This window comes from Stomoxys calcitrans, chromosome 1 (assembly GCF_963082655.1).
Source record: "Stomoxys calcitrans chromosome 1, idStoCalc2.1, whole genome shotgun sequence".
NCBI lineage: Eukaryota > Metazoa > Arthropoda > Insecta > Diptera > Muscidae > Stomoxys > Stomoxys calcitrans.
This window is the reverse complement of record NC_081552.1, coordinates 253752052-253766567: the sequence shown is the minus strand read 5'-3', so window position 1 is coordinate 253766567 and position 14516 is coordinate 253752052. Positions and strand designations below refer to the sequence as shown.

At 39.7% G+C, this 14516-nt stretch overlaps 1 protein-coding gene and 1 long non-coding RNA gene across 2 annotated transcripts in view; one reads left to right on the top strand and one right to left on the bottom strand.

The window, feature by feature from the left end:
* The window catches only part of LOC106084665 (uncharacterized), a 46588-nt gene extending 35722 nt beyond the window's left edge, over nt 1–10866 (top strand). Inside the window, exon 3 of the long non-coding RNA XR_001220850.2 lies at nt 10699–10866. This is a non-coding gene — a long non-coding RNA (uncharacterized LOC106084665). The remainder of the gene's footprint in view (nt 1–10698) is intronic.
* The window catches only part of LOC106084663 (probable serine/threonine-protein kinase DDB_G0282963), a 174442-nt gene that overhangs the window by 148525 nt on the left and 11401 nt on the right, over nt 1–14516 (bottom strand). The window lies entirely within an intron of this gene.

Here is a 14516-nt window from a genome sequence, read left to right as displayed (position 1 = left end):
TTGCGGCAGAGCCGATCTTTGAATACCTCACAGTATACATTGATAGAAAAAATGGTACTTTGCCTAATACCTACTAATGCCATTATTTTATTCACATTAATTTTAATACCATTTGGTAAAAATGCAAATTTTGCCCATGGACATTCCACTAAGGAACAGGGGCAAACTTCTCACATATCAATGAGTGCAGTCCGATTCAAGTTTAAGCTCAATGTCCGAACGGCGTGCTGCTATGCGATACCTCTTTGGAGAGAAGTTTTACATGGCATTGTACCTCACAAATGTTGCCAGCATTAGGAGGGGAAAATCGTCGGTGAAAATTGTATGATGGTCTCGCCAGGATTCGAACCCAGGCATTCAGCGTTATAGACGGACATGCTAATTTCTGTGCTACGGTGGCCTTCATACCATTCAATATTATTTGAATATCCTAAGAAGACTATTAAAAATTTACGGCTCCACATTTATAGCCTTGTCATCTTCAACATCCAGTGCCTGCCTTCTCTCAGCATGCCAAGATGTCTCAGTCTTAGCGCTACCTAAGCTGCCAGCCCCCAATACATACCTCAACAGCCTCTAAATGCAGCATCGTGTACTCTTCTCTACAGCCTTTTACCATTCCAGTGCTCCACATGTCAGCACTGGTCTCATCCTGGCTGTGTACATTTTCCCACTAACTACCAAAATTTACATCCTCCTGCAGAAGTAGAAAGCGCACATTGCCTTCGGCACCTTTCTTAGTATTCCTTTTCCAGGATAGTCTTCAATCAAAGACTAGGCTAAGGAATTTCACCTCCCTTGAACTGTCCAAAGACGAAAGTCTGAAATCCGGTATCTTATATATGCGAGTGAAGAGCACCAGCTCTATCTTCCTTGGGTTGGTCCTCAAGCCATTTCTCATACCAGATCGTGATAGACTCCATAGTGACCTTTCCATAATCTCGCTAAACGTCGACCGAAATCTGCCTCGAATCAATAGGACAAAGTCGTTCGCATATGCGATCGGTTTTAAACCATCTTCGTTGAGATCCAATAGGACTTCGCTCATCACCAGGTTCCAGAGAACCGGACCCCCACACTCCCCCTAGCCTTAAGTCGTTCCCCTTGTCACCTGCCTTCTGACCATCCTTTCTCAGCATTAATAATCTTGCGGCTATGTATATTACCCATCACCGGGAGACACTCGGATGGATCCCCGACGTCCAGGATGGCGACTAGCTAGCCTTATATCCACATTATTAAATGCCCCCTCAATATCGAGGAAGGCCACAATCGTTCCAACAGGAAGACCACTCGTTCTGCTAGAATGACATCTCAACCTCTCTTACAACTTTATGTATATCCGTCTCCAGCGACCTATGCTATGCATTTTGTGTCCAACTGAAATTCTCTGCTGTTAGTCCCTCGCTCACCTTCAGGTCAGCCAGTCTTTGCAGTGCTTTAAGTTAAAACGATGATAGACAGATTGGCCTATAATCCTTCACAGAACTGTAGTTTGTTCTTCGCGCCTTGGGGATAAACACCACTCTGACCTCCCTTCACGCTCTAGGTATGCAGGACAATGGGGGTGTTTTGCGGGATGGGACGGCCACTTAGCGACATGGCCCTGAAAATTTATATCAGATTGATGATCTACTCTAAAATACCACTTTTTTACCCGCATATTAAAATAGTCTGTAAATATGTCCTATTTAGGGTGTGGGCCCATAGACACTTTGTCCCGAATGTTGATATCGGATTCGTGCTCTACTCCCAGAGACCTTTCATTTGGACCCCATATTGCCACGGTGGATAAATATGTCCGAGTTAGGGGTTTTTTGGGCAGTGGGGTGGTCACCCAAACACTTGGTTTGGTTTGGTGTTGGATTCTTTGGTAAAATTTCTGGATTTCATTCTGACTCCTCAACATCTCAACTCACTCACACTCACGTCTTTCCATTTTCTTTTTCTTTCTAGGAAATATATGTTTCTCCTAACCCCTTTCCTCCCGGCACCTACCGATTGCAAGGTTACTTTGGCTGAAACTTTGCATGAGGGATTTTCTTATCATTTTTAAGTATGGTTCAAATCTGTTCATAACCTGATATAGCTGTCCTATAAACCGATCTGGGGTCTTGACTTCTTGAGCCTCTAGAGGGCGAAATTGCTATCCGATTTGGCTGAAATTTGGCATGACGTATTTCATTTTGACTTGCAACAACTGTGCTAAGTGTGATTCAAATCGGTTTAGAATCTGATATAGCTGTCATATAAGCCGATCTGGGGTCTTGACTTCTTGAGCCTCTAGAGGGCCCATTTGCTATCCGATTTGGCTGAAATTTGGCACGACGTATTTCGTCACGACTTCCAATAACTGTGCTTAGTAAGGTCCAAATCGGTCCATAACCTCATACAGCTGTCATATAAGCCGATCTGGGGTCTTGACTTCTTGAGCCTCTAGAGGGCGCAATTGCTATCCGATTTAGCTGAAATTTGGCACGACGTATTTCGTTACGACTTCCATTAACTGTGCTCAGTAAGGTTTAAATCGGTTCATAACCTGATATAGCTGTCATATAAACCGATCTGGGGTCTTGACTTTTTGAGCCTCTAGAGGGCGCAATTGCTATCCGATTTGGCTGAAATTTGGCATGACATATATTTCATCTTGACTTGCAACAATTGTGCTAAGTGTGATTCAAATCGGTTTAGAATCTGATATAGCTGTCATATAAACCGATCTTTGGTCTTGACTTCTTGAGCCCCTAGAGGGCGCAATTGCTATTCGATTTGGCTGAAATTTGGCATGACGTATTTCGTTACGACTTCCATTAACTGTGCTTAGTAAGGTTCAAATCGGTTCATAACCTGGTATAGCTGTCATATAAACCGATGTGGGGTCTTGACTTCTTGAGCCTCTAGAGGGCGCAATTGCTATTCGATTTGGCTGAAATTTTGCATGACGTATTTCGTTACGACTTCCAACAACTGTGCTAAGTGTGGTTCAAATCGGTTCATAACCTGATATGGCTGTCATATAAACCGATCTGGGGTCTTGACTTCTTGAGCCTCTAGAGGGCGCAATTGCTATCCGATTTGGCTGAAATTTGGCATGACGTATTTCATCTTGACTTGCAACAATTGTGCTAAGTGTGATTCAAATCGGTTCATAACCTGATATAGCTGTCATATAAACCGATCTGGGGTCTTGACTTCTTGAGCCTCTAGAGGGCGCAATTGCTATCCGATTTGGCTGAAATTTGGCATGACATATTTCATTTTGACTTCCAACAACTATGCTAAGTGTGATTCAAATCGGTTCATAATGTGATATAGCTGTCATATAAGCCGATCTGGGGTCTTGACTTCTTGAGCCTCTAGAGGGCGCAATTGCTATCCGATTTGGCTGAAATTTGGCATGACATATTTCATTTTGACTTCCAACAACCATGCTAAGTGTGATTCAAATCGGTCCATAACCTGATACAGCTGTCATATAAACCGGTCTGGGGTCTTGACTTCTTGAGCCTCTAGAGGGCGCAATTGCTATTCGATTTGGCTGAAAATTGGCATGATGTATTTCGTTACGACTTCCAACAACTTTGCTTAGTAAGGTTCAAATTGGTCCATAACCTGATATAGCTGTCATATAAACCGATCTGGGATCTTGACTTCTTGAGCCTCTAGAGGGCGTAATTATCATCCGATTTGGTTGAAATTTTGTACAACGGCTTCTAACATGACCTTCAACATACGTGTTAAATATGGTCTGAATGGGTCTATAGCCTGGTACAGCTCCCATATAAACCGATCTCTCTATTTTACTTCGTGAGCCCCTAAAGGGTGCCATTCTTATTCGAATTGGCTGAAATTTCAGTTCAGTTATGGTCCGAATCGGACCACAACTCCAATAGCATAGCAATATATTTTATCCCTTGTTTGCCTGAGAAGAGATACCGGGAAAAGAACTCGACAAATGCAATCCATGTTGGAGGGTATATAAGATTCGGCCAGGCCGAACTTAGTACGCTTTTACTTGTTCCTCCCTATTTACGCATTAAAATCTACCAAAACGATTTTAATATCAAGGGCGGGTTAGTGGTCATATTCCCCCTCTCTCTCATATTTGTCCATTTAAAGAAACAAGCATTGCCACATAACAGTCGTCACCTCAAGATAGAAGATAATCGACTCCAACTTTATCAGTCGCATACATGTACCATATATCCAAGGTAAAAAAACTCTTTAAGTCAAATAATTTGGAGAAATTAATTATGGCTATTATGAATTTATGGCAACTGTATTTCAAAACTAATCAAATACCTGCTTGGGGCCATCATGAGGAAACTACCACACAAAAAAAAGAGTTTAATTTAATCAAATCCCAAAGTAACATTTTTATTATTATTATTATTGGTACTTGGCAGATACTTCAGCGATGCTTTGTTTGGGGGTGATGATATTGAATTTCTCATTATTTAAGGTTTTCTATTTTTTTCCCCTTCGATTTGGTGTTGGCTGCTTGTTTGTATTGACGCGCGTTGAATGCTGTTATTGGATGTTATTATTTCTTTATTATTTTTTTAAAACCCATAAAAGTTTCTCCATTCATAGTAATTCGTTTGGGGTCGACACCAGAGCAACAGATCAGCAGAAGGCAGCCTCCATTATTGAGGTGGCTTGGGTGATGTGATGGCTGCAACGCGCATAAGCCTGCCACAGTCATAACAAACCCAGCACGACGACCACGGACTTTGATGGCGGTGACGCCGGCGATTACACCCAATCAAAGTGTACTTAAATTCATTCGTTTTACTTGCAGACTTGTACTGGTTTAAATGACTTCAAGGTTTTTTTTTTCCATATCAAACCTCACCTCACCTTTTGTCGCTCTGCAGTGCAGTGCTTTGGTTTATTTTTCATTTCTCCAACAACTTGGCTGGCAGTACTGATGGATAATTATGATGGAGTAATGTTTTCTTCTCAATCAATGTCGTCCCCTCTCCTTCATCGTCCCCCTTTTGGCCTTATTTCGTATGGGGTTTCTTGGTTGTCTTTAGGCTGGTACTGATGTTGGCTGATGGTGGCTGTCTTGGCTGTTGGTTGCTGTCAACCACCACCAACCTTATTTGCCGGCAATTGCTGTCGATAGCTTAAAGCCATTAAAAATGTTTTTCTGACTTATATCTCGTCAAGCCACTTGTTTGCCACCATCGTCATCGCCATCACCAACACCGGCGTCATAGCCAACAGCCTTCGACTTTTCCAATTTTAGTAAAGTTGACAGTTATATGTGATCAGCTAAATTGCCAAGTAACCTAACCCTTTCGTAAGGAGTTTCATATGTTAAGGCTAGGGGCTTTTCCAAGAATGACTTAGAAATTCTTTCTTTCATCATGACTGCTATTTCTTACGCCTCTTATGAATTTTTTTATAGAAATTCTTTGAAGAGACATTTCATTCACTCTGCCGACCATGACACACCAAAAGTGAGAGCAGTGTGAAATTTCCAAAGAAAACACCTAGAAAATGGTATAAGAATGTCACCATAGTGACCATGTAATAAAGAAGAAAATGTGTCAAATATTTCGTGTCATTGAGGTTCAGTATTACAGAATAAGAATGTGCAAATTTGTTGTCCGGTAACAACAGTTTGTGTTTTTAATAAGAATCTTAGCGCAATTAAGTTTCTGTTTATAGAAGGTGGGGAAGTGAGGAGTTATTAGACGCCTTTCGCCCCAAAAGTTTTATTTGAATTTAACATAATTTTAATATGGGAGCTTCTGATTCTGATTGGTGCGGGCTAATTCTGGTATTAGTTTGTGTCACCTGTCTATGACCAGTCCAGCACAGTCCAGCTCTGTTAATCACTTAACATAGCTCTGTAAAAATGTCAGGTTTGTGTCTTGGCTAAGTTATATTCAAATTTATCTTCACGGACATCTGAACGTTTTCAAAGCGATTACAATGCCCAAAAAACGTTTGGACGTTACGACCGCCTAAAGGTTGGTCATAAAGCCCAAATAACTTTTTTGGTTTTATGTCCCCTGGGAGCCGGTTAAACCCTTCTTTTCTTCCGTCGCACAGTGGGATGCAAAAAAAAAATAAGTGGAAATAAGTTTGCCATGTTGAAACGGACACAGATATCTCCATGAAATTTGACATGGTTATAGCTGTGTTACCCAGCTATATGCAAAATTTCAGGGCCCTTGAAGTCCCAGGGCTCCATTGGTGGGCCTTTAAAGTTGGCCACCTCGGCCCTACAAAATTTTGTTCGGGCTGTCCAAAGCGCATTTATGGCCAGATTTAATTTTTTTTATGTAAAGTACTTTAAAACCCTACAACAGGCCTATTGTGCGGGATACCTTTTATGGCGTCCAAGGAATTTGACCAACAACTTTTTTTTTCATAGAAATTTTCGCAAAGGCTAGTCTCTTATTTTGTAGCTTGTGAAAGCATTGCTGAACCGATTTCAAATTTGGATTTAATTTGGAAAGCTACTAAAATTTACTATATTTTTGTCGCGATATATGCTGAAGTCCGATTCTTCAGCCAACAGTTATGCGAGTTACAAATCGAAAGCAGGCTAACTTTTGAAGAAGTAAAGCTAGCCGCTTGAAATTTTGTACAAATACTTTATTATTAGTGTAGGTCGGTTGGGATTGTAAATGGGCAATATCGGTCCACGTTTTGATATTGCTGCCATATAAACCGATCTGGGATCTTGACTTCTTGAGCCACTAGAGTGCGCAATTCTTATCAGATTTGGCTGAAATTTGGCACGAGGTGTTTTATTATGACTTCCGCCAACTGTGCTGAGTATGGTTGAAATCGGTACTTAACCTGATACAGCTGTCATATAAACCTATCTGGGGTCTTGACTTCTTGAGCAGCTAGAGTGCACAATTCTTATCCGATTTGGCTGAAATTTGGCACGAGGTGTCTTATTATGTCTTCCAACAACTGTGCTGAGTGTGGTTGAAATCGGTCCATAACCTGGTACAGCTGTCATATAAACCTATCTGGGGTCTTGACTTCTTGAGCCAATAGAGGGCGCAATTATTATCCGATTTGGCTGAAACTTGGCACGAGGTGTTTTGTTATGACTTCCAACAACTGTATTAAGAATGGTTCAATTCGGTCCATAACCTGATATAGCTGCCATATAAACCTATCTGGGGTCTTGACTTCTTGAGCGTCTAGAGGGCGCAATTTTCAACCGATTTGAATGAAATATTGCACAATGTGTTTTGTTATGACTTCCAACAACTGTATTAAGAATGGTTCAATTCGGTCCATAACCTGATATAGCTGCCATATAAACCTATCTGGGGTCTTGACTTCTTGAGCCTCTAGAGGGCGCAAGTATTACCCGATTTGGCTGAAATTTTGTACAACAGCTTCTCTCATGACCTTTAACATACGTGTCGAATATGGCATGAATCGGTTTATAGCCTAATACAGCTCCCCTGCAAACCGATCTCCATATATAAATTCTTCAGACTCTAAAGTGCGCAATTCTTACTAGATTTGGCTGAAATTTTACTCAATGAATTCTACTATGGTCTCCAATATTCAGTTCAATTATTGTCCGAAATAAACCATTACTTGTTAGAGATTGTGTTAACTCTCATAGGAGATCTGTGAAGTACAATATTGGCATATTTTACATAAGAAAACTGGGAAAACCCTTCGAGTTCTTCTTCGAGTGCGATATAAAGTTGGGGTTCTCAGCCCAACTTTATAACATATTTTCATTGCCCAAGCATAAAAGTTACTACTATCTCCAAAGAGCTCCCTTTATAATATATCTATCTACGTAAATTTTAAGTTAGTTATCTTATTTTGCTTATTATCTAACAAAACTACCTTTTTAAGTTTAAACATAAGTTGCTGTCCCATAGACAGTAGCTGATGATGCGAATGAATATCGATGACCTAGCTGTACAAAATGCATTCGATGATGATGATAATGATAGTGATGCTCAATGTTTTTTGTTATTGTTGACTAACTGTCTGATGTTGAAAACTTTTACGCACTTTTCATTTTCATTTCAATTGGGGGAAAAAAAAAACTTGCGCACAACAGAGAAACAAAAAACGCAAGGGGGCCGCAAGTGAATGGTTAAGCAGTCGACTTTCATCGCACATTAAATTGTCATTTGACGAGACGTCAAAAATCGTTTGATGCATTCAAAAAATAATTTTCATTTTTTTTCTCTCCAACGTTATATACGCAACAACATGTTTATCTGTCTGTCTGTCTGTCTGCTGACTATCTGTCAGGCATTTTAACAATATACCCGTTTTGTGGTGACAATCTGGTTAGCAAAACAGCCATCAGGCGTTAGTCTACAGGCGACACTCTTTGCACAGAGATAGACTAACGAGGGCAGTCTTCTGGTGTTGCAGCTCAAGCAAGCAACCAACCAACCAACCCATGGACTCCCAGAAGCTATAATCAAAAAAGGTGAAATTGTCATATTCAAATGAGAAGGAATGTGGAATGACAAATGAATAGTGACATCGCATATTGCAACTAATTGTGCCAATTTGAATTCGAGCAACTTTAAAAGCGTAGAAATTTAATTGCCCCAAGGGGGTGAGAAAAAAATTTCACCAAAATTTTTAAAAAGGAAAAGAAAATTATAAAAAAAAACAGTAAAAATACATTTTTCGGAGAAAAACTCTACAAAAACACATTTTTAAATAAAAAAAAAACAAGTCAAAAGGCGTTAAGTTCGGCCGAGCCGAACTTTGGATACCCACCACCTCGGGTATATATGTAAACCACCTTTCATCAAAATCCGGTGAAAATTGCGTGCCTTATGTCCCATAGCAGTTATATCGAAATATGTTCCCATTTTGACCATACTTATACTTACAGTAGCTATATCTAAAAATAAACCAATCTGAACCACATACGACACGGATGTCGCAAAGCCTAATATAAGTCATTGTGTCAAATTTCAATGAAATCGGATTATAAATGCGCCTTTTATGGGGCCAAGACTTTAAAACGAGATATTGGTCTACATGGCAGTTATATTCAAATCTGGACCGATTGGGGCCAAATTGCAGAAAGACATCGAAAAGCCTAACAAAACTCAATGTTTCAAATTTCAGCGACATCGGACAATAAATGCGCCTTTTATGGCCCCAAAAACCTAAAACCGAGAGATCGGTCTATATGGCAGCTATATTCAAATCTGGACCGATCTAAGCCATATTGCAGAAGTATGTCAAGGGGCTTAACTTAACCCACTGTCCTAAATTTCAGCGACATCGGACAGTAAATGCCCCTTTTATGGGCCCTAAACCTTAACTCGAGAGATCGGTCTTTACGACAGCTATATCCAAATCTGAACTGATCTCTGCCATATTGCAGAAATATGTCAAGGGGCTTAACTTAACCCACTGTCCCAAATTTCAGCGACATCGGACAATAAATGCGCCTTTTATGGCCCCCAAAACCTAAAACCGAGAGATCGGTCTATATGGCAGCTATATTCAAATCTGAACTGATCTGTGCCATATTGCAGAAGTATGTCAAGGGCCTTAACTTTACTCACTATTCCAAATTTCGGAGACATCGGACAATAAATTCGCCTTTTATGGGCCCGAAACCTTAAATCGAGAAATCGGTTTATATGGCAACTATATTCGAATCTGAACCGATCATGACCAAATTGAAGAAAGATGTCGAAGGGTCTAGGACAACTCACTATCCCAAATTTCAGCAAAATTGTATAATAAATGTGGCTTTTATGGGCCTAGGACCCTAAATCGGAGGATCGGTCTATATGGCAGCTATATCCAAATCTCAACCGATCTGGGCCAAATTGACGAAGGATATCTAAGGACATAACGCAACTCACTGTCCCAAATTTCAGAAAAATCGAATAATAAATGTGGATTTTATGGGCCTAAGACCCTCAATCGGCGGATCGGATATATCCAAATCTGGACCGATCTGGGCCAAATTAATCAAAGACGTCAACTGGCCTTACATAACTCTCTGTCCCAAATTTCAGCAAATTCGGATAATTAATGTGGCTTTTAGAAGCCTAAGACCCTAAATCGGCGAATCGGTCTATATGGGGGCTATATCAAGATATAGTCCATCTTCGAACATAACCTGCTTATGGACAAAAAAAGAATCTGTTCAAAGTTTCAGCTCAATATCTCTATTTTTAAATACTGTAGCGGGATTTCAACAGACAGACGGATGGACAGACGGTCGGACATGCCCAGATTGTCTTGGATTTTTACGCTGATCAAGAATTGAAAGGATCGGAAATAGATATTTCGATGAGTTACAAACGGAATGACAAAATGAATATACCCCCATCCTTCGGTGGTGGGTATAAAAAAAATGTCTTTATTTTAAAGTTTTGGTTCTTTGGCTTCTTTTGGGCCAACTTTTTTTTTCAGTGTACATTACACTCTCAATTCAATGCCAAAGAAGTTGAAATTAATTAAAATTCCATATGACAGGTGATGATTGTTTTCAACCATTTATGAAGGTTATCACAACTTTTCTTTGAAATTAATAGTGGCAGATAATGACCATGGCTCCACATTTCTTTGTGGGGGGGGGGGGGGGGGCACCCACGAATGTTAAAAAAACTCTGTAATACGAATACCATGGATTTATGGCCATTTAAGCGTTTGCTGCAAGCATGTGTAACAGTTTTTTTTTTTTTTTTTTTGATTTAGGTGGAGGAGGAGTTCCCAAAACAATGGTGGAATTATAAAAAAATGTTCAAATCCATGTAATTCATGGTGTTTGTTGGCTCTATCTACTCCCACTATCATTTCAAATTGAAATTTAAGATAATTTAGTTTTAAATTTTGTAATGCATACAAATTTGCCTTAGTTTTGTTTATTTTTCTTACCCAAGGTCAAGTGTTAACATGAAAATTCCATCAAAAATTATTAAATTTTATGAAATTGCTTTTCAGGTCATAAATCAAATCTTGTCAAGAGGGTTTTCAAAGCCCAAGACCACCATTATGGTGGTTGGATGCATTTGGGACCCGTGATTATTGATTTGATTTATCCATAATGACATATGATAGGGCATTCTTCTTTTATTTCAATGGACTTGGATTACAACGAATCAATAGATTAGGCCATGTCTAATCCATATAAAGCATACAAAAGGTTGTAATAGCCGCTAGTTTGTGGTCACTTGTTGATTGAATGCATTTTTAATGGACCCTTTTTGGTTTTTGTTGCTTGTCTTCAAATTTGAATGGCCTTCATAATAAAATGGTTGTTCTAATTTTGTCACACATTGTGGCACCCTAGCTAATCCCATGGGATTAGTATGCGATACATAAAAAAGTAAAAAGGCATTAAGTTCGGCCGGGTCGAATTTTGGATACCCTCCACCTTTTGTCACAATCCGGTGAAAATTGAATAACTTATGCATTGTCACGGACATTGAGTGGTCTAATAAATATAAGTCACAGTTGAATTTTGCATTTCAAATTTCAAAAAAATCGTACAATAAACAAAGCTTTTAAGAACTTCAGACCCTTAATCGGCACATCGGTCTATATGACAGCTATATCTAAAAATAGTCCAATCTGTACCATATTTGGGTCGGATGTTGGGAAGAGTAAAATTACTCACAGTTTCAAATTTCAGCGAAATCGGTTAAAAAATAAAGCTTTTATGGGCTTAAGACCCTTTATCGGGAGATCGGTCTGTATGGCAGCTATATCTAAATATAGTCAGATCCGAACCATATTTGGTATGGTTGTCGGGAAATCTAAAACTACTCCCTGTTTCACCTTTCAGCGAAATCGGGTAATAAATTGAGCTCTTATGGGCTTCAGACCCCTTATCGGCAGATCGGTCTATATGACAGCTATACCTAAATATAGTCCGATGTGGACCATATTTTGGTCCTATACTGGGAAGCCTAAAGTTAAACACTGCTTCAAATTTCAGCAAAATCGATTAAAAAATAAAGCTTTTATGGGCTTCAGAGCCTTAAGCGGGAGATTGGTCCATATGCCAGCTATATCTCGATATAGTCCGATCTGTCCCATGTTTGGGTCAGATGTCGGGAGGCCTTAAACAGCTTACTGTTTAAAATTTTAGCGAAATCGGATAAAAAATAAAGCTTTTATGGGCTTCAGAGCCTTAAGCGGGAGATCGGTCCATATGGCAGGTATATCTAGATATAGTCCGATCTGGACCATGTTTGGGTCTAATGTCGGTAGGTCTTAACCTACTCAGTGTTTCAAATTTCAGCAAAATCGGGTAGTAAATAAAACTTCTATTGGCTTCAGAGCCCTAATCAGCAGATCGCTCCATATGGCACCTATATCTAGATATAGTCCGATCTGGACCATTCTTGGGTCAGATATTGGTAGGCCCTAAACCACTAACTGTTTTAAATTTCAACGAAATCGGATAAAAAATAAAACTTTTATGAGCTTCAGACCCTTTATCGGGAGATCGGTCCATATGACAGCTATATCTAGATATAGTCCTATCTGGACCATATTTTGATCTGATGTCGGGAGGTCTTAACCTACTCACTGTTTAATATTTCAGCAAAATCGGGTAATAAATAAAGCTTTTATGGGCTTCAGACTCCTTATCGGGAGATCGGTCTATATATCGGTCTACTCACTGTTTAAAATTTCAGCGAAATCGGGTAATAAATAAAGCTTTTATGGGCATCAGACACTTTATCGGCAGATCGGTATATATGGCAGCTATATATAAATATAGTCCGATCTAAACCATACTTACGTCAGACGTCGGGGGGCTTAATATAGCCCACTGTTTTAAATTTCAGCGAAATCGGGTAATAAATAAAGCTTTTATGGGCATCAGACCCTTCATCGGCAGATCGGTATATATGGCAGCTATATATAAATATAGTCCGATCTAAACCATATTTACGTCAGACGTCGCGGGGCTTAATATAGCCCACTGTTTCAAATTTCAGCGAAATCGGGTAATAAATAAAGCTTTTATGGGCATCAGACCCTTTATCGGCAAATCGGTATATATGGCAGCTATATCTAAATATTATCCGATCTGAACCATACTTAAGTCAGATGTCGGGAAACCTAAAATTACTCACTATTTCAAATTTCAGCGAAATCTGGTAATAAATAGAGCTCTTATGGGCTTCAGGCCCATTATCGGCAGATCGGTCTATATGGCAGCTATCTTATATATAAAAATCAATTTGTGTTTGTTTGTATGTCTGTGTGTGTTCCTTATAGACTCAGAAACGGCTGAACCGATTTTCTTGAAATTTTCACAGATGGTGCATAATAATCCCATGGTTAAAATAGGGTACTACATTTTCTAATATCTGAAGGGGGGACGGACCTTCCCCCCTTAACCTTATCTTCAGAAACGCCAGATCTCGGAGATGGGTGGTGCGATTTAAGCGAAAATTTGTGTGCTCTCATATAGTACCCTAAAAATAAAAATTTGGTATCCTAATTTCAGATGGGGTACCTAGGTGGGCTGCCCCACCCTAAAACCTACCAAACATATATTTAGACCAATCACGACAATATGGGACTCAAATGAAAGGTATTTAGGATAAGAAATCGTATCTGATATCCAATTGTCGGACCAAGTGCTAGGGGGACCATCCCAGGCCCCAAAACACCCCTAAATCAGACATATTTACCGATCATGGTAATATGGGACTCAAATGAAAGGTATTTGCGAGTAGAATACGAATCTGATATCCAAATGTGGGAGCACGTTTCTGGGGGTCCACCCCTTTCCAAAACACAACCCCCAAACAGGACTTATTTACTGACCATGGGAATATGGGGCTTAAATGAAAGGTATTTGAGTGTAGACTTAGAATCTGATATCCAAATATGAGAACAAGTGTTTGGGGGGCCGCCTCTCCCCAAAAACCTCCCCCAAAGGGGACACATTTACGACCATAGCCACATGGGGCTCAAATGAAAGGTCTTTGGTAGTAAAACACAAAACTGATATCAATATTCGGGAAAAGTAGACACTTTTCAAGACGCTCAAGACGTCAAGACCCAAGATCGGTTTATATGGCAGCTATATCAAAACATGGACCGATTTGGCCCATTTACAATACCAACCGACCTACTCTAATAAGAAGTACTCTTGCAAAATTTCAATCGCCTAGCTTTACTACTTCGAAAGTTAGCGTGCTTTCGATAGACAGACGGACGGACATGGCTAGATCGACTTTAAATTTCATGACGATCAAGAATATATATACTCTATGGGGTCTCAGAAGCATATTTCGAGGTGTTACAAACAGAATGACGAAATTAGTATACCCCCATCCTATGGTGGAGGGTTGTAAAAATAATCGATTATCTATGTTTATTGATGGTCAATGATGATGTCCCCAGACATACGTTGTTATACCCGCCACTTTAGGATGGAAATATAAGCTTGTGTCATTTCCTTTGTACCATGGGTCGAAACCACAATGGAACTCAAAGGAACAAGGCAACCTGCTTTAAATTTTGCACACCTACTTCTTATTAAAGTA